General features: G+C 39.6%; 1 protein-coding gene across 1 annotated transcript in view; it reads left to right on the top strand.

Moving 5' to 3' along the window:
• Nucleotides 1–591: 591 nt before the first annotated feature.
• The window catches only part of LOC106905764 (uncharacterized), a 105,619-nt gene continuing 84,782 nt past the window's right edge, over nucleotides 592–21,428 (top strand). The window contains exon 1 of the mRNA XM_088005313.1: nucleotides 592–768. The gene's annotated coding sequence lies outside the window, so the exon portion shown is untranslated. The remainder of the gene's footprint in view (nucleotides 769–21,428) is intronic.

The raw sequence follows: 21,428 nt of genomic DNA, 5'->3' as shown, positions 1-21,428 counted from the left end.
CTATCAAACCAACCTCGCCTCTCAAAATAATACCTTGTTAATTTAGGGACGCACAATGGAGGAGTGATACCTGACTGACGAGCTCCCGTCACTCGTGTTTACAGGAGCGGGTGTTAATAAATCCTCTGTGTGTGTGTGTGTGTGTGTGTGTGTGTGTGCGTGTGTTGGCTGGCTGCAGTTGATGAAATCAGAGGGGGACCGAGCATTCCTGACGACACAGCGCGAAACAACAGCTCCTCCTGAAGCAGCTGCTGGAGGGTTGAAATATTTCATTCACCGAAGAAGGAAACATGTTTTACTGTCCGCAACCATTCCAGGTGGGCTTCAAAGGTGCATATCATGCACGTATGACGGTCAGTCATTCTACGCAAAAACGCATAACTGCAACACATTTACAAGAGATTATGTCACCTTGTTGGCTTATTTTTTTTATTTACATTTGAAAACTTGCTGACGGAGACGGAGGTTTGTGCAGCAAAGGCACGAGCGGTGTTTATCTCCATACACACAAACACACGCACACGCATACTCACGCACACACTCCCGTATGTGTGTGTAAGACTCCCCTTCTTTGCCTCCAAGCATCTGACAGCGTCCCTCCCTCTCTCTTTCCTCCTCCCTCCCTCATTAGGCGTTACACCGGCAGCACACCGACCCACTCCCTCTCCTTCTAACCGGGAAATAAACACAGAGCGGCGGCAGCAGGACTGAACTCCCCACGGTGCGCACCATCCATGGTCCTCCTCTGGATGCCTGTCTGACAGGAGGGTACGTTGGCAAATTCATGTTGTAGTTTCCTCTGTCAACTGACTGCGTGGTAAACACGGTGTTGGTTTCGTTAAATGCTCCTGTTTTTTATTTTACTGTTTATATTTGTTTCTTATGCGCACAATTTGCAACTGATGGCGGCTTTTTTTGTGCTGTGGTGAATTTGTTCGAGCTGAGGCTGCTCCACACACCGGATCATTTTATAACACGCATGGACTTTACCCTGCGCTCCCTGCCGGAGGGGGGTGAAGACAAAAAAAAAAAAATCCTGGGAATGAAGCAGGAGCAAGTTGTTGCGTCGTTTTTTTGCGCCTACTGGCCCTGTCAGCGTGTAGTCTACATGACCAGTACACGCTCCTATCCGGATTCCTCCTTCGCTGCGTGGAAAAACGAGCTACTTTAATGCTCTCAAGCACGCCATAACCTTTCTTGTCATTTTTTAAAGCTTCAGAGATCAGCTGCTCTGCTCATGGCCCAGCCCGTCAGGGCAAACTGGATCTGCTTTTGGATTAGTCAGTGTGTTCTCAAACACACCCATTGCTAATAACTAAGCAGCCTCATTGTGCATACAGAGCCTTGCAGAAGTATTCATACCCGTTGAATTTTTTTTTTGTCTTTGCTACATCAGCTTCAGGTGTTTTTGTGTTTTGTCTGTCTGATATTCACATTTTGACATTTTGCCCATTCTTCTTAGAAAATAGCTCAAACTCAATCAGATTAGACGAAAAGCAACTATGAAGATCACATTTTGAAATTTTGCTGTATATTCTCATTTATTTGGATCCAAGTCTGCTTTGACTGGGCCATTCTAGCACATATGCTTCGATCTGAACCATTCAGCTGAATCTGCTCCAGTTTCAGGTCTCATGTAGCTTTATCCATCGTCCCATCAGCACTGATTAGCTTGAGGAAAAGCATTCCCACAGCATAATGCTGCCAACACCATGTATCACTGTTTAGGTGGGGTGTTAGTTTTCCACCATACATGTCATACAGTTTTGACATCTTGGCCAAAACATTCATCTCTGGTGTCATCTGACCAGGTCACCTTTCTCTGTCCCCTACAAACTCAAAAACTGAAAGGATGACTTCCACCGTTTTTTTTTTTTTTGTTTTTTTTTCAATAAAAGTGCATGTAATAAAAGTGATGATTGGTCAGAGTCAGTTTGGGTGGAAGATGTTGTCTTAGGTTTGGACTTATGCCATGCTCTTTGTTCAAAGTTTTGGATATTATTTAATCTCCTAACCCTAAATTTTCCCATCACTTTCTCCCTGACCTGTCTGCTGTCTTCATGATGCCGTTTGTTCACTAATCTTCTTTAGCAAATCACTATAATTATACTGAAATTATTTAACATTGAGGGTGACTCCATGTACTACTTACTACTTCCAGGTATCAAAGAGGCTGAATACCAGTGGAGGACATCGCTTACTAAAGAGTTAGTTATGCTAACCCTAACCATTAATCATCAGCATTAGTTTGGCTAATGCTAAAGCAACCAATATTTAGCAAAAGCTAATTGCTAAAGTGCTAATTTCAGTTCAAACTACAGCTACCAATTTCAGTTTTACTTTATAATTTACACATTCTACACTGCCTGTAGATATCATATTTATGTTTATATCTTGTTTTCTGCTGTCCATGTTTTATTTTCTTCCTGTGTTTCTTGTTTCAAATAGTTATTGGGGGGAAAAAGGGAAGAGAAATAATAGCATGAATGTAAACGTTTAACTCCTTGAAGAATTCCTAAGTTAATAATCAAAACTTCAACACAGATTCCAAACTTCATTCAGCTGAAAGTTCACCAGACAGTCAAGTAAGTTAGTGCTTTAGAATTTATCAGGAAATATGAATTTAGGGGAAGCTAAGTGAGCTAAGCGTTCTCAAAGTTAGCAAAAGTACTAAAGTGTTAAATGAAAAATTAGCTCTGCTATCAGCACAGTGCTGAGTGCAAATGCATACCACACTCAGCGCACAACCATAGAGCTCTTTGTTTTTTTTGCGCTTCACAGGTATACGCTGCCTTTTGTAGGTTTCTCACATAAAATCCTATTAAAATACAGGGACGTTTGTGGATGTGACATAATAACATGTGAAAATGTTCAAAGGGTGTGAATACTTTTGAAAAGCACTGTACACTTAGCATATGTTGGGCTTTCAAACTGTGTTGCACATGTTTCACCAGCAGCAGCACAGTGTGGTTATTTTTTGTCTTCAGAAACAAAGAGTAACTAAACTTGCCCTCAGCTCACGGTGAATGAAGCTGTCAGTGTTCAGTTTGCAAAAGGCTGACTTCAGTGAGCAAATCTGTCTGCAGAGGTGGAGCACGCTTAGGCAATTCCTTACAAGCTATGCAAATAGCTTCACAATTATTCCCCCGGCTGTCACAGCCTATGTTCTGGCCTACTGTGGAATATCTGCTATCCAAGGAAGCTGTTAGATGACTTCTTTTTATCTTAAAAATGGTCATGTATGTGAATTTATTGACCATTTATTAATATCTGAGAATACAGCGAAGTGCCATTTTTAAGTGTTGTTGTTGAAGCTGTTACTGCCAGAGGCTAAACATTCAGAATGACAGTTAGTCATTAAATATGACTATTTAATCCAAACTGTTATTAAATGCAAATGCATTAAAAACTACTTTGATCTTGTAATCCGTTTAAAGATGTCTAAGGTTCTAAAATGTAAATATGTTCCATATAAACATATTTCTCCCCAAGCATTTATCTTTAAACAGGAGAAGTGTGGTGTAGTTTTTGTTTCTTGGAGCCAGACACCAAAAGACCTGTAGTTCTCTGATTTATGCACCTAGATGACAGATAGTTTGCTATTAGGAGCCCTGAAGAACCAGTGATGTTTTACATCACTGGTTATCTAAATGTTCGTCCTTACATTCAGTGTCTTGTAAGTGGAAGTAAACACCCACTAATGCACACTTGTAAGGTTCCCTGTTGACCCTCGTCCATGACCAGGAAGTACACAGGGTCATGTGGCAGGTTTTAGAAAACACACACTAAAAACAATTTCTGAAGTATGAATAATGAAGAACTGCAAGAAATCATCAGACAAACACGATGATTTTGTCTGATGACAAACTCTTCAAATTTTGTCCTTCATCAAATTGAACTTGGCGAAGGACATTTTTAATAAGTTAGGATGTGGTTATCCAAATGAACTTAACCCTGCAAAGTCAATAAAGAAATGTTGCACAACTAAAAACAAGCAACGTCGTCTTCAGATCAGATAAACTGAGCAGCCTTTTTGTTTTCAAATTTTACTTGCATGAAAAACCATCAGTTCATCAAAATGACTCAATGAGGTTTTGTTTTAGTGTGTCTTCAGCTGCATCACATTCTCCAGATTTGATCTTAATTTGATTTGATGCTTTGCAAGTGCAAAAAGTCGAAGATTCACATAAATGCACATTAACAATATTTCAAATCCTCTGATTTACTTTAAACTGAGTATTGATTTAATGTTTTCTGTCTTATTTCATTTCTTGGTGTGCTGGGATTCAAACATGCTTTTGGATGCAGGCGTGTTCACACTCCTCCAGACTTTCTCTTATTTGAAATGCGCTGCTCACATAGTGCTGGTTTCACAGTATGTTGCAAAAATTGAGATGTACATAAACACTCTGCCAGGTATTGTGATTCCTATGTGTTGCCTTGCACTTTGCAAAGGCAAGTATTTTTACAGGCTCAGGTAGACTTTTCTTTTACATATTCAACATATTTAATATTATATTGTATCTATTTTATGTAAGGTTATACAGCAAGTATCAAATAGGGCCTAAATCAAAATCCTGAGAGACCCTATTCCATATATTTATAGTCTTGACATAATCCGATTTATGCACCCACTAAGAGTCCCTTTTAAAAAGTCTGCCAACATTGTATTAAACTACAGAAGTGTCTTTTGGACTGTGAACTCTTTGGAGTCAGGTGTTAATATTATTGTCTTGATCATTAATTCTGTGTTTTGTCTAATAAGTGATATTTTAGTTTTTTTTTTTTTTTTTTTCATTTTAGTGCTTGCATAATTAATTATGTCCTTCCTTCCTAATTCTTGCAGGTGTTGAATGGTGAATGAAAGGGAATGTTAGAAAATCTGGCTATGTGGCCTGTGGTTTTGTAATGGTGAAAGGCTTATTCAAAGTAAATACTATACAGGTGTCTAAAACAGCATCCTGATTACACTGCTGTTGCAATTTGGTAATGCACAAAGCCAAACAAAGGGAGCTTTGCTCTTGTTTTCTGATTTACTGCTAAACAGCGTTGCAGAATTAGCTGGTTGACATGTTCATTATTGATCACAATGGCGCTGCATGTCCTGCTTTAGTCCTGAGACGACATGTGACTCAGTTTCATATGTATATCTGTGGTTCCAGTTCTGTTCTAACTTAACATTGTTGCTCAGTGAAGGCTCAAAAGTCCTGTCTTGAATGACACTGTGTCTAGGGCTGGTAATCTTTGCCACAACACTTATCATGAGGGAATATCAAAAAATTGTTTTTAAGTCCAAATGCCGTAAGGTTTTGAATTTGACAGCTCTAATTCAAGCATGTTCTACTGACTTTGACATTCTAAAGTTCTGCGACGTTTAGCAGATTGCTTGTCTTTGGCCGTTTGATCAATCAAACCCTTTTACTCCTATTAGGTACCTTCCTACTTCCTACTTTGGTACCCTTAGACAAATCATTTCATACTGTAAAGATGAGTCCTTTATGCAGATCTACAGAAAAGCTCAGGAGACACCAGAGTTGGTTAAAGAGTTGCTATGGGTGAGAATCAAGGTATGAATTCAGCAAGTTCCTCTAGCTTCAGCTGCCTGAACATACATTAGCTTATTACACCGATAAATCAGCCTCGATTTCCTTAATTTTGGGAAATGGGTGATTGGTTGGTCAATAGTTACATGAGAAACTGGTCTTATCCTCCAAACTTATCTACCTCTACAAAGGTCTGAAAATCAGCCACTGTTCCCTCTTTCTGTGCTGTGAGAGGACTGACTGACAGACCTGTCCACCTGGTCAGCTTAACAACAAATTCAGTGACTTGTCAGACAACAAAATCAATATCAACCAAAACTCTTTGCATAAGTTAGAGTACATTTCTGCCTCTGCATGCTTTCTACCCTTACCATGCAAAGTCATAAACATCAAAGAAAACATTTCAAGAATACCGGTCCTCTTGAATCGTTTGGCTTCTGTGGCCAATGTTCCGTCATACGTTCAATACAGAGAACAAACATATGGCAGCAAATGACATACAAGGGAAAGCTGAGAAAACATAAAGTTAATGTTCTTTATCATCACAAAAATGTTCAAATCACACATTAAATTTAAATCAATTGTATACTTATTACATCCCATTTCCATTTGTCATAGTTGATTATAGTAATGACTTTCTTCCTTCCATGACCAATCAAACCAAAATAACTACCTGCCAGAGATCTGACTCGCCTCCTGCAGGTAGATGCTATTCATCAGAGCCATGGAGCTAGATATCAACAGTAAATGATAGAAAATGACTCTTTTAAGTCATCATTTGTCCAAGTGATTATGAAACGTCCTTCTGGCAGTTACCGTACAGTTGACCTGAAAGCAAAAGGTGACTCCATTTTGTGCCAAAAAAGTGAGGTACAACTGGTGAGCACAGAGAACGATAGAGGGTTGCTGCTACATTAACCCCCAACCCTCACCCCCAGTCCTCCTGCTGTCGTACAGGTGGGCTTCTAAGTCTTTTAGTCATCCTCTTCCCCCAGACTGCTGGAACTACAATCCTCATATGGCAGCATGGCTTTCAGATCTCATTAGCAAAGTAGCTAACATTTCATCTTTGTAGTAAACTACATGAAGGTCAGACTTTTTAAAGTGAATCAAACTTAAAGATTCTCCATATTTGTCCTGTACATGGAGCCCATGTGAAGGCAAAGTCTCGCTCCTGGTGAGTTCATGTCACTTTTTGTGTATTGACTTCAGCTGCCAGAGGCTTCTGTTGGGATTTCGCGGCTCAGCATGCTGCCTCCCAACATTTGCAATTCAGATGAGCTGGTATGAAGCATCCGAAACGGTCGTCCTCTTCTCCCGTTCTGTTTGGAAGCAATCATTCTCTGCACTTGGAAGTTAACTCAACCGTTTCGTATTTTAGTTTTACATCAGTGTCGGGGAAAAATAAAAAAGGGGCTGCTGCTGGTTACCTGTCAGGTTCAAAGGGGTGGAATAAAGACAGCCTTTTTTCTCGACTTGTAGTCGATTTGGTATATGCTGTGTCATTTAGCGCATTCTTAGACGGCTGCATAATGATGTGAGGTCGCTGCGATCTGACCTGCGCCGCTGACAGCAGGCTGTGTTCGTGTGTGCGTGTGTAAATGTGTGTGTGTGTGTGTGTGTGCGTGTGTGTGTGGGTGTGTGTGTGTGTGTGTGTGTGTGTGTGTGTGTGTGCATGGGTGTGTCTGTGTGTGTGTTTGTGTGTGGATGTCCTGCACTTGGCTGTCATTGGTTTTGGCCCAGTTGAACGTTATGTGACCCGTCATGATTGGGTTGCTTGGTGAGTGCGGTCACGTCTCTTCCTGTCTGCTAAACTCCACTGACCAGTCACACGAACACACACATCGTGTTCTCTATACTTGTGAGGACTCTCTAAATCAAAGCCGCATGCTTCCTGGATAAATTCATAGCACCTTGTATTGTAGGCACAAGCCTTGATAGAGGTACATAATTTCATCTGCAGCTCATCTTCCCCCGCTGCCAGAACAGAATAATACACGACTCATGGCCTTTTTCTATTCCCCTAAGGACCAATCTTTATGTCCATAGAAGATTGAAGCTCATTTTTTTTGAATATCCTCCCTGATAAGTGGTCTTCATAAGGCACTTGTGTAGTTCAATTACCTTAAGTACACTTCCTTTAGTGAGAGCAGAACTCTTCTTACTTTTTATTATTAAACCTTGCTCTGAGGATTATGTCTGCCTCTTTTCAGTGTGACTTCAAGCTACTGCATTCCAGCATTTTTCATGCCACTTTCGTTGAGGATGGTGATACTCCACGTCCACATCATAAATTATATTCATCCTTATCTTAACTTGAGCAATCTGCAATAATTTGGTTAAACAAGAATTTGACCTCATGCTGTAGAATGTATTGATTTGCTATCATCATCACAGCATCAATGTTTGCATTACTAAAATAAAAAAGCAGCTGAATGTAAAGTTGAGTGGTTTTACTGTTTGCTGGGGGTCAACAACATCCTCTGAAGGACAAACAGAACAGAGTGGGTTTATAAGGTCTGTTTCTGAGCTGTGGTTATGAAGAACAGAGCAATAAGATGAGCCATTTGTGTAACTTAGCTGCCTGAATGAAAAAATCAGAATGAGGGATGATGAATTATAAAATGAAGACATCTGGTGGTCTGCTGTTTAGGCTCGATGGAGGTCTAAGTCAAATACTTTATACAGACATGAAAAAAGACATGAATAAAGTAAAGTCAACTCACTTTAGGGACCTAAACTGCTTGAAAATCATTTCTGTCTCTGTTCTTCAGATACCCAGCCTGTGTGTACTGAGCATTTCTGTCATGAAAATATGTTTTAGGCAATTATGTATTCATTATCTCTTCTGGAGAACCCTAGTGCATAATTTAGAACCATGTTTGGAAACTATAAGCTGCGTATGATGTTATTGTTTGTTCGTTTGCTTAGAAGTCAATGTAAATGATCAGTGTCATTTGGTTACCCTTTAAGTAAAATGTTCATGTTCTATTAATTCTAAAATCTCCGTTTTGGACATTGTTTCTTAAAATTAGGAGCGATATTTTCTCAAATCTCCCCTTTCTGTAGAGAAAAGTCAGTTTCTCCAGAGAACTGAAAGACATAAAACCCATTTTCCAAAAATATCCGTGGTAATGTGAGCAGGGTTTTAATTTAACGTGGACTGAATGATAAAAAAAACATTGAGATGAAATTCTGTTTTTGTGTTTTCACCAAATGGATAAAGGTTTCATAAATTCAGAGAAGTTTTGATCTGGTCAACAGCGACTCAGAGACCAAAGTAGTCACCTTTTTCAAGTTACCTACCGATCTACATATCAGTGTTCATAGAGTCTGACGTTTGTGGTTGAATGTGACTCCAGAGTAAAGAACCTTGAGTTGTTATAAAAGGAATGGAGTATTCTCTGGACGATAAGTCACTCTGGTGTGTAAAACGCATTTATTTAGAAATTGGGGGACTTTGTCCATGTTAGGATCCTTCAAGCAGTTTTCTTTAGCTTTCTTCACAGCTGCAGTCGGTAATGTTTACTCCTTGATTCGTGTCAGTCAGTATGAATTAATATTTAACACATCTGTCAAAAAATATGTAATGAAGAGACATGTAGCTTACACCTGGCTATAAAAAAAACAGTGGCTTATAGTCCAGGTAATACGGGATATAAATGTAGTCGTTCTCTAGTTTGAGTGCACAACTTTACTGATACTAAAAATATCTAACATTTAGTTTTCTTCAGTCAGTAGCTGCTCCCATACTGAAGAGTGGTATTAGCCCAACTTAGTAGCAACATGTTGCCTTCACTGGCCTAAAACAGGTCTGATTCTTTGGCTTTATGACCTGCCAGGAAGTGTAATTTCTGGTTTCTGGGTGGACGAGCACCTATCATCTTCTAACCAGGCACAGGTTCAGTTCTAAAAGCTGTCCAGATGGACCTCAGGTAGCATTTTGTCTTTGCTCCACACAGAGTAGGCGGTGTTTGGGTCTAAAAGGTTTGGACCCAAAACCTTTTAGACTCCGACACATGATTCTCTCAGGTGTCGGAGAATCCTGACACCTGATAGCAGATGAGTCGCGGTGTGGTATTGATTGTTGACTGACAAAGCTGTAATTGTAGTACTACACCAAAGTACTACACTGAGACTATGTGTTTGTTTGCCACATGTGCTCCTCTGTTTTACCCCCTCCTAGCATTACAGTGCTGCCGTCCTTGACTCTGACAGTTATAATCACAGTGGTGACGTGCTTTTTGTTGTAAGGCAGCTGAATTAAACCCCATAATAATGCAGTCTCCACTGCAGATGTGTCAAAACTGTATTTTCCAGAGCAGCCTACAACATTATTCATCTTGAATAGAGTTTCAGGGATTTGCCTACAGCAGTGATCACTTATTTGGTCCTTCCACTATTGAGAATCCTTTCCCAGAGCAATTGTAGTCCTGCTGTTGTCTGCCTGATCAGGGGCTTTTATTTGTATTTTTCATTTATTTTCTTGCTTTTGGTTTGCCTTCTCAAAGCTTTGGGGAATTTATCACCTCCCTCAGATTGCATCATTCTGTTTTCAAAGAGAGGAAGGGGACCTACTTCATGTCCCGAGACAGTTTTATTTGACCATTCTATTTCCAATCGCCGCTCGTACGGCTCAGGGCTGACGAGAGGCATATCACCGTGTCCTTCTGAAGGAGAAGCAGTGAGGAGCTGTAGAGCCGCCTCAGCCCCATGACTGCCGTGAGTCAGCAGGTTCTGCTTTCCCTCTCTCTCCTCCTCTGCATAACTACACTTGTCTCCCTCGTCACGGCCGCCTTCTTTGAACAAATCTCCTGCCTCTCATGGATGAGACTCATCGTGTTGTTTTTGACTTTGATCTTGAGTATTGGCATCCAAAGCGGTGCTCAACGCTACCTCTGTGTTGCAGCAGCAGCGTGCATGTTGTGGGGAAGCTTTGTATTTGTGGGGAAAGAGAACAGTCGTCTGTTATTTTCAGGCTGTTTATTCAGTCTTTGCAGAAGTCTGCTCCGGAAATAATCTTTCTCCAACGACTCTATTTTGGCATCTCTTGACAAGCTCCACCAGCAGCCATTGTTTTCCTTTGGCTTCTTCACACTTGCTAGTCATTAATTAAAGCCTTGGCATCCAGCAGTTGTGGAGGAAGACTAATTCCATTGTCTGTCAGTGCTCATTTCTCTTATTAGTAGGATTCTTGATTTCCTCAGACTTGCACTGGTAGATAGCGTATTGATACCTCTTAAACTTTATCACATACTGACAGCAATTTCAGCTGCCACAAGCCACAGATTCTCAGTAGGACTTAGGTCTGGACTTTGTCTGGAACAGTCAAACTCACGTTTAATTTCCTTTTGGGATCAATAAAGTATTTTTAATTGAAATGAATTGAATGACCATTCTTTGATTTAAACCCTTCCATTGAGGCTCTGGCTGTATGTTTAGGTCTGTCAAAGGCGAACCTCTGCCCCAGCCTCAAATCGTTAGCTGCCACTAATATTCTTCTCTGTGAGTTCTGAATGAAAAATGTATGACAAAATTTATGGCTAACCTTCTAAATTCATCTTAGGAAGATGATTTGAAAACCAGTTGTGGGCACACTTATCTAATCCGCTATAATAGCTGAGCTTTTAGTGTTTTTGCTAACTTTGAAAAAACTTAGCGCACCTAGCTTTCCCTAAGTTAGTTCTAATTTTAGTTCTATAAAGTTCAACATCTGTGATGAAGCTTTGGTTATTGAGTGTTAATAATTTTTCATATAGTTAAGGACTTTACTGTAACCCTACAGTGAAATCTACTGATGCTATCTGACCCAAACCCTCTCATAGCCAATCAGGGAAAATCTGAAACGGAGTTAGCAAAAGTCAAGAACTGTGAAATAATTTCTCAAAAAACAATATATAACCCAGCGTCTCTGAGTGAATTCAGTGCCATTAGCATAAAAACAATCTTTTGTTTGGGATGATTAAACTGCAGATTGCAGGTAAAGTACAGCTAAATAAAGCCTGTGGTCTGAGATTGAAATTTGTTGTTGCCTCTTTGTGTTCATAAGATATAAAAGTCATCGAGGGCTGAGGGTTTGGTCTGACCTCTGCGTTATGTTTCCCTGGTAATTATACTGAATGATGATTGTGCACCAAATGTCCGGTGAGGCAGGTGGGTGCAGTCTGCATGCTGGCCATGTTGCCGTTCTCTGCCGGTCCTGCTGCACAGCTCCCTCTGTTTCTCGCCAATACATCGTTTTTCTGCTCAGGGGTCAGGGGTCAGGCATCAGGCTGCCTGAGCTTTTGGCTGATCAGATGTTCTGAACTGGTCCAACAGGTTGCAGTGCAGATCCACAGTGGTGACTGTGCACTCACGATTAGAGTCTGTGTTTACTGTTCTTGGTTCTGATCCGTGGGCGCACTCCACAAACATTGTGTGTGTGTGTGTGTGTGTGCGCGTGTGTGTGTGTGTGTGTGTGTGTGTGTGTTTTCTGTGTGGTTAGTCTTTTGTTGCTCCACCTCGCTGTTGTTGCTGTGTTTTCAGCCTCGTGGAGGATCAACTGCACTGTACCATCACCCAGGTTTTCAATCTGGACCTTGTTGGAAAGATCTATTTCTATTTCTATTTCTATTTCTATTTCTATTTCTATTTCTATTTCTATGTGTTAACATCTTAAAAATTAAATTCACAAGCTTGCTCTTACATATGAGACTCTTGTTCACTCGCTGCATGTTGGCTTTCCACAGACTGGCAATTTATGCAAATTCCAGTAGCATGTGACTTGTTGCTAGAGGAACTTTTATTATTGTGGCTAATGGTAGCCAGTATATGCAGCTTACAGAGACACACCACAGAATACACTCAGTACAGTGACATGCAGAAGAAGTTATCCATATTTTGTCTTTTTCCAACAACAAACGTTGATTTTAGCAGGACTCAGTCTGATAGGCCAACAAACAAAGAGCTATGTTTTCATTCAGTTGGCATGAGAATTTTTAGCAAACTTTTAAAAATATCACAAAGAAGAAACGAAAACTAATTAAGGGTTTTTCCATCTACTGGTTCGGAGCGAATCAACCAGGCTGTGCAAAGTTTGATTTCATCAGATGTTGATGCTACATATGGCTATTGGCCTCTTTAAGAGACAATCTCCGAAGGTTTGAATGCAGGTCTGTTAAATTCATCGGCTGAAAATAGATTGTGGCACAACTTCAAACCTACCAAGACATGGACGTCCTCCTAAACTGACAGGAGTATTACAGCCAGGAGTCCTGTTAACTCTGGAGGAGTAGCAGAGATGCCAGAATCTATTCACAGCTAGTCATGCTCTACAAATCTGTCCTCAGTAGAAGAGAGGGAAGATTGTCAAACTGTTGAAACACAGCAGACAAACGTTATGCTCAGGTAAGACTAAAACATTCTGACCATGTTCAGTATTTCACATTTCACTCAGCAGCCGGTGGAGCTTTCAGGGGTCATCGGTGGTTTTGCCGTTTGCTGTAGTTCCCTCTGTGGTGAGGAGAATCTAAACTTTTTGATTGTAAGTTATGTGATTACATGATGTGAGTCCTCAGGATTTTTTGGTTTAAAGGAATTGGAGGTTGGCTGAATTTATTTTAATCAGGAGAATTGCGCTAACATTGATCTCTGTAAAATCAAGCCTTCCTTTTCCTTCTTCTCCTCTAAAACGTTTCTTCTGTCAGAACGCAAGTGGTTTAAGTGTGCAGGGTGTGGGGGTGTCATCACAGATGATGAGCCTAGCTCTACACTGTGTTTTCTAGAGACGGTTGCCCTGCTGGGATAGTAGTGGTGCTTGGATAATTCTCTCTGATGTTCTCTCCACTCTCTGCGGAGGCTTGCAGTGTTTGGTGCTGCCTCAGTTCCACACAGTGATCAGATGATCTGATGCAGCTGGAACTATTGCTCCAATAAGTGTCTATCAGATCAAACTGAGCTTACATGATAGTAGGAAACATGTAATTAATTGCAATATTATATTTAAATGTTATGATTGTCATGTGTGAGTTTTATCATTTTGGCAACTAAAACTAAGCAGAGGCTCATTAGGGACAGTACTACTCTATCAGCTTTCTAAACATGCTACCAGCATACACCATGTAAATGTGTTACCCCAGTATGCACTTTCTTCATTACTTTGTGTGTATTTTTGGCTGAACAATAAGATTCTATCAGTTGTGCATTTTTAAAGACATGAAATATGCCTTTGCCTCTAGCTTTCTTTACCTAGAGGTAAAGAATGATGGTGTCTCATGGGAAATATAGCCAGAAGGATTACACCGGCTAGTGCTTCACGAGACAGACTTCACTTTTATCAGACATTCCTTTTAACAGACTGAGCTCTTATGCCTTGAGATAAAATATGACAGTACAAATCATAGATGTAGCTCATTTAATTTGTTGTTTGTTTGGTATTATTATGGCTAGGAAATTTTACTGTGGAGTCACTGATAATTGGCTTCACAATAACAAACAGTAAACCAAAGATGGTGGTCAAGAGAAAAGCAATGTTTTCGATTTTGTTTTTGGTCTTCACGATTTGAAAGAAGCTTTGGAAGGTGAGCGCTCTGAGGAAAAGAGGCAGTAATCTACTGGAATAAATAATTTAGCTCTTCAGTTATTCTGTGGCCTTCGATGGGGTTTTAGAGGAGCAAATGCTAATATGCAGAGCGGTTTTAGAAAGCATGAGGCTTTCTGGGTAAAAGGTTGGTTAATGATCCCAAACTCACATTAAGGAACACCCAGAAGAAATGGGTCATGATTTGGGTTTATTTGGGCTATACCAAGAATTTTGATAATTATTTGCATAGCATTTTAATTGTTAATTGTAGTAATTGTTGCATAACCTTTGATGCCTTTTGGCCAAACAAGATTTTTAATCTGAATGGGATTTTCTTGGTTAAACAAAGATAACATTTTTTGATGGACAGTAGACGTAAGACAACTTGAATTTTGAACTGTAGTTTTAAAGAATCGTCTCTTTAAAACATTAAACAAAGCAATAGTTCAAACATATTTCATTGAATTGATTTATGTTTTGGTCAGCTTAGTCAGTGAAATTCTATTTAGTTTGATTTAGTTGAAGTCAGTTTAATTTAACTAAGTCTAATCTAGTTTATTTGTGTTCAGTTCACTTCAATCAAATTTAATCCAGTTCATTTTAATTCACTTCAGTTCACCTCACTCAATGCAGTGCATTAAAATTATTTCTAGTTTTATCTAGTTTGGTTTCAATTACATTTCCTTCTGTTCAGCTAGATAGAATTCATCTCAGTTTAGTTCACTGGAAGTGATTTCAGTTCAGTTTTGGTGGTTTTAATTTACTTAATCCGATTCAACACAAATATATCTTAATTCACTTTAATTCAGTTCATCATTCAAACCAGTTTGTTAAATTCAGTTTTGTTTCATTGACATTATAGTTCAGTTTAATTCAGCTCCTTTCAGTTCATGTTTTTACAGAACCAGTTCACATCAGGAGTTATAATAGAGCACAAATAAAACCCACAAGTTGAATCAAACCAACTATTTGTTTTTATTGAAGTTAGCTGTTCACTTCATAGGTGAGTTAAAATTATGACTTGAGTGAATTATAAGACAATATTATAATTTTTAAAATTATATGCAATTAACTATTTACTATTTTGTGACTGTAAAGATGTTTTATTTGGAGCGTTTATTATAAAACTTTAAATATTTTCACAGCACAGCTGCAGTTGTCCTTTTTATTTGTACAAAAGTTGAACTTGTTACTTTCATCCATCAGAGTTGAATTATCTTCCCCCTCATTGTTCCCATTAACCATCTCTTCCCTCTGTGTCTCCATGTCGGGTTCTGACTCCATTAATAAGCGTGTTGATTTATGCTCAGCAGGCTTGGCTGTGACGACGCTCTGGATTTCATTGCTGAGGCTCCGACGTGTGTGTCTGGCGTGTGTACAGCTGTGGTCTGTCTCAGCGGTGGGTGTGGAGGAAGTTAGTGTTTTTCTACTTTAGATGGTCCTCTCTGCTAAGTGTTTGATGGCTCAGGCATTTGTGTTATCTTTCCTCACAGAACACTCTCACTCCCCCCCTTCACCTGCACTCAGACTGTGGTCAGGCTGCTTCTTGTCGCCACAAACCACTCACTGTTTTGGCATCAGCGCTTCGTTTCATGTGACTGCAAGCTTTTCTCTGATTGCTTTGCAGTTTTTGGTGCCTTTCGCCCATAGATGCTCTCCTCTCATTTGTCAGTTTTAGTTTTCTCTCATGTTTTGGCGTTGGCAGTGATAATGAGAGGCTCGTTTATAATTTATGCCGTGATTGATGTCCCTCTGGTAGCTGATTTTGTGCGGCAATCTCACCAGACGCGTCGCTGCCAGCAGTGGGATCGCGCCATCAGAAACTTTGCTGGCTGCTGGTCCTGATGGACGATTCTGACTTGAAAAGCTTAAAGGGCCAGTACTATGTAAAAATCAACTTTTTTGAGCTTTATATCATGTATAATGTCGTTCCCTCATGAAAAACATACTTGGAGTGTTGCCTTGATTCTTTCTTGCATGTTTGAGAAAACCTTTAATCTCCATTCAGCTGTACAAAATGCCTTTGTGGACTTAGCTCTGCCTTCAAGGTGAAGCTCCTACTCCTGTAGAATTCTAGCTTCTGATTTTCTGCCTCACAAAGCAGCCCTCCTCCAACACTCAACTCCTTCAGACTAGCCAGCAGCAATTAGCAAACATCTGGTGAAACTGAGCATCTACTACTTCTCAGAGCAACGCTGGTAAAAACGTTGTTAAAGGGTTCGTAGAGGAGCCAGATTGTTATGACTTCCTGAAGGTGGAGTTTCAGTAAGAGCAGAAGCTTCTTAAAGAGACAGAGGCCCAATATCAAGGAGCAAAATTACATGGAAAAATTTATTTTAAGTCATACTTCGTATATTCAACATTTATAACAATTGAAAGTTACAACGCTACTTGATTGTGCTATATAATGACACAATGTGCCCCTTTAAGAGACAAGCTTTGGATGCTTTTTGATGTTTTTCTGCTTGTATACAAGCTACAGCTTTTCACTCTTAAGCAAATAAGATTGAGCTTCTTGTTTGGCGTCTTTACAGATCTTCCTGACACAGACACCGGTGACACAGAGAGGCTCCTTTCTGCCACAGCTCTGATCCAAATAAGGACATGAATGGCTCTATAGAGGCAGCAGAGTTGGCTTGGATGTGTGCCCACTGCCTGAGTCTTTGTGTTCCCAGGGTGTAGTGCTAGTTTCAGACCCCCCCCCCAACCCCTGATGTGCTTGTAGGCCTCTGCTGAATTGGCTGGTGGTCAGGTCAAAGGTGAACAGGATGAACAGCTCCCACAGCTACAGTGCTGGTCAGAACTGATCATTTACTTGTTTTTGCTTCATGCATTGTTAAAAACAAGCATGGTGAACTTTAGATATGTTATTTTCTAACCTTATGGCAAAACAACAAACTGCCAATAAAAAAATGATGCTCTCCTCAGGTCAGTCAATGTAGAATTGGCTTAAAGTGAAGAATGAAATACGAGAACCCCAAGACGCAGCACACAAATGATTCCTGTCTAAATGGATGTAAATATCAATAAGTCATAAATGTGTTAAGAATTTTATATTTCTTGTACTTTTTTGTTATTTCACTTTGTTTTACCAGCTTAAATATAAGGCTTGAATAAGATCCCTAATAGCAACATTAGGCTACGAAAAGGAAATGCTACCCAAGTGCAGCTTTTTTCACAGCATTCTGAGTGCCGATGTTTTTAACAAAAGAAGAAAAATACAATTATTACCACTTCCATATATGCTACTAAGTAGAATATGTTTTGAAAGCATGTGTCGTCTGAAAGGTCTTGTCGAGTTTTATGCAACTTTTATGTCAGTGACATGAGACATGTCATAATTCTCCAACAGAAGAATCCAGATGCTGCAAATCAGGATGTAAAGAATGAAAAATAATGATTAAGAAATTATGAAAGATGTCACTGAAATGCATCACACCACAATCCCACCACTCTGGGCTCTGACTTCACATCCAAACAGGCTTCTCTGCAGACCCTGAAGTCAATGTTCCATAAATCTCCAATGCTATTAGTTGTGCTTTTTTTTCTTAGCTTCCTTCATATTATGATCTTGTGACGATCCTGTCCGCTCCCATTCCTGAATAACTTTAAAAATTGATCCACACACAATTCAATCATACTTTATTAATCCCAAAAGGGAAATTACATTTCAGTGCGGCCTGTGAGGCATCCATTGTTACTTCCTTAAACAGAGCACTGTGGTGTGACATTTACACTCTTCTGCGCATGTGGGGTTGCTGTGAGGTCGCTGTGAGGTCGCTGTGGGGTCGCTGTGAGGTCGCTGTGAGGTCGCTGTGAGGTCATAAACCCTTCACATATAAATTTGATTGCTCCTGAACTCATTATAGGAGCTACTTCTCAGTGAAACTCTGGTAAAAATGTTTTTAAAGGCTTAATAGAGGAACCATGTTGTAATGACTTCCTGAAGGCGGAGTTTCATAAAGTTTTTTAAAGAGACAAAGTCCCAATTTCAAGGCATTACATTGTGAAGTCAAATTTCTTTCATATGTGATATTAATACAACAGTTTTTTAACAACTGAAGGTGGCATAGTTACATGATTGTGCTATAAAATTAAACTTTGTGCCTGAAAATGCATAATACTGCCCCTTTATATATTGGTTTGTGTTTATACAGGTATTTGCAGAAATAGTCTGCCCCATAAACTCCATTACAGTGATCCTATTACTCCTACTTCCACTTCTTAGTCCTCCGGGTTTCCTCTGGTCAAGTGAAGACTTTTATTTTATTTTTGTGAGACTGTGTGATCCTCTTGAAGGCCAAGTTCATAATTCTGACCCAAAAAGTTCGCATTTTTAATATTCTATTTTTGGGGATTAATTTGTTAGCCACTGGAGAAATTAAGCAGACTTCTCTAGAAACAGTAGCTGTGAAAATCAGTGCAGTTTGTATTCCAACTCCATCATCAGCCTGGTCAGTCGTACTCACATCAGCCTCCCATTGGCTGATCCATTATAATCCTTCAAGTAGCGTTGCTTCGTTTCCTCTGCCCCAAAACAGCATGTTAGGACTGCAGCTGCGCTATACAATTGTTTAACTGTAATGTGTGTGTTTATCTCACACTTCATTAAGAGCAGCTGATTGCTGCCTGGGACTGGCTCCAGCGTGAAGGACAGAACAGCAGCCCTTGTTCAGACAGAAGATTTGTCTTACATTAATGAGCAAAAAAAAAAAAAAAAGGAGGAAGGAAAGGTCATGTAGTGATGGAATAATGAGAGTCAGGAGGAAAACACTTTCCATCAGAAGATAAAGAAAAAACAGTAAGGGCAGAGGAGGAAAGGCAGATTAGATGTTTATATCCCTGATGATACAGTGGTTACATGAGTTTGCTAATTTTAATTATTCTGTTAATGTTTGCCTTTAGTTTCTATGTGCATCTCATAAGATTATTTTAATAGCGACCTTAGCTTATCCAGCTTCAGAAGCTTGAGCAGCCATTACCCACCAGATTAATAGATTTATTCCTGAAAGAACCAAACATCTTTGTCACCAAGTGAAATTGAGAAGCCATACTTTAATGCACCTTTGTCTGCTTCAAACAGTTTCACTGGTTGTTGTTGACAGTCTATTAGGGTTTTGAAAGTAATTGTTATTTTAACATAGTCAATACAAAAATAACTGTTTAAGATGCTAATTTGCATTGAAATTGATTTAAATTGAACCATTTTCATTTTGAGTTGGTGCACAACTTCCTGAAACAGCACTGCAGACATGCAAGCTTTGTTTTCATCCAGTTGTCGTACGAATTTCAAGCAAATTTTTAAAATCTTGCAGAAAAGAAAATGCAAATTAACTATATTTCCATCTGCTGAGTTGACAAGAATCAACCAGGCCAGGCAAAGCGTAATATAGTCTACATCTTGTAACAAACAAGATGTAGAGGGTGCAGATTAGCATGGACCGTTAGGCGTGACACAATAACTAATAAACGGTAATATTGTAATTTTGAGGCCATTCCAACTTATATAATAGTAATAGCAGTCTCCTCCTCTGAACTGGAGGTTTGGACTTTAGAGTTTTGTGCCTCTGGTAAGGCACAGACCCTCCACTGGATGGGAAGGTTTGCTCTGTCTGAACTTGTTCAGCAGCTAATCATGACTGTTTGCGCTGTTAGAATGATTAGAATTGCATTTCTTTTTTTGAGCATAACATGAGCAATACTAGTTGACATGACATGACAGTTACAACTTCCTCGCTGGCAACACATTCTTGAAAACCTCTCTGTATTGTTCTGAGATGAGTGGATGAATGCTAGTTTGCAACCTCTACTTCCTGTTTATTACAGCCGTACATAGTTATAGATAGTTAGCACCTAATTCGCATTTTCTTCTTTTCTTTTTTTTGTTTTTGACATATTTTAAAAGTTCACTCAAAATTTGCATGACAATTGGATGGAAACCTACCTAGAGTCAGTAACTAGCGGTGCTACTGGAGTTTGTAAATTTGTACATTTGGAAAAACAGCCTCCATTAGGTAAGCTAGACATTGGTTTGTTATTATTCTGTTGTAGTAACTCCTTGGTGTGGCCCTGGTAGACCTGTTGGAAACCAGTTTATTCCTGGAAGAGATGAGGCCTGTTAAACCTCGCCTTAGTTACCGGTTTAGCCCTTGTGTCTCTGTTTGATAATTAACATGTTAGAGCACAGCAGCAGGAAGGCATCAGAGGTCAGGTGAAAATATGAAATCTTCCTCTTGACTGAATCTTGGCCTCGCCCTTCCTCTGGCTTTTCCGCTTTGCAGTTTTTCATGACTAAAATCTAAATGTGACTTTACTTCCACAGTTGAAATCACGCCTTCAAATTTTTTGAACTCCCCTAAACGCTCACCTTTTTGTTTTACTTTCTCAACTCTTACAATGAATAATAATTCAGGCAGTAGTCTGATAAATCACTTACCCCTGACCTAATAGGATGCAACGTTTTTCTGTTTATGAACAATACATTTGTCTGGATGTGGTATTTTCTGCAGATCGATGTGTCCAGAGAAGTGTGGACTGTTTTCGGTGGGAACCTGAGAAATGAATGGAGCCAGCAGGGCTTCGGCCCCTCTGTGTCGGCTCATGAACATCATTGATTCCTGCGTCTCTCTGTTTGTCATGCCCACTTTAATAACTCATGCTTATTATACTTTAAGATTTCTCGTATTTCACGGTTGAGGTGGTTGCCCGTTTTTCAACAGCTCCCGCCTCGTGTGGCTTTGTTTGTGTTTGCATTAATATTTAATGTCTGAAGATTAAGTAAACGGCTGGAGCCCATTAAACCCTGTCAGCAGGATGATTAGTGATTTTGGGGAAAATCTTGATGCATTATTGTTTGTCCATTGAACTGTGCTCAGTCAAGCTTTTCAGCTAATTCAGATGATTTTATCTGTGAGATGCCGGGCTTCAAATGTTCTGCAAAAAGCTTCGGTGTGTGTGTGGGTGGCTGAGTACTTCAGCTTTGAAAGATCCGAACTTTGCACATCTGTCTTTCTTTCTCCAGTGGCAATATTGCCTTGGTTCCAGGTTTTTTATTTATATTTCTAAAAGTCACTCAAATATATAGATTTTTATGCATTAATTCATTAAAACCCAGGAGGAAAATAACGGGCCGTGTGAGCTTTTCGGTTGTTAAATTAATTAAGCTGGGAACAATAATTTGATTGAGGAATAAAATGTTCATTTGGGAGCAAAAATGTTGAATAAGATAAACTGTAGATTTGGTTTTAATCTCATCATTCAGGCTTGTGGTCGAAGATTTTCTATTCATTTTACATTTTTCAACTGTATAAGATGAATAGTATTTC

Source organism: Poecilia mexicana, unplaced genomic scaffold (assembly GCF_051168715.1).
Source record: "Poecilia mexicana isolate PSO_F unplaced genomic scaffold, ASM5116871v1 scaffold_5, whole genome shotgun sequence".
Classification (NCBI taxonomy): domain Eukaryota; kingdom Metazoa; phylum Chordata; class Actinopteri; order Cyprinodontiformes; family Poeciliidae; genus Poecilia; species Poecilia mexicana.
The sequence above is the reverse complement of the archived record's forward strand: the minus strand, read 5'-3'. Positions and strand labels throughout refer to the sequence as shown.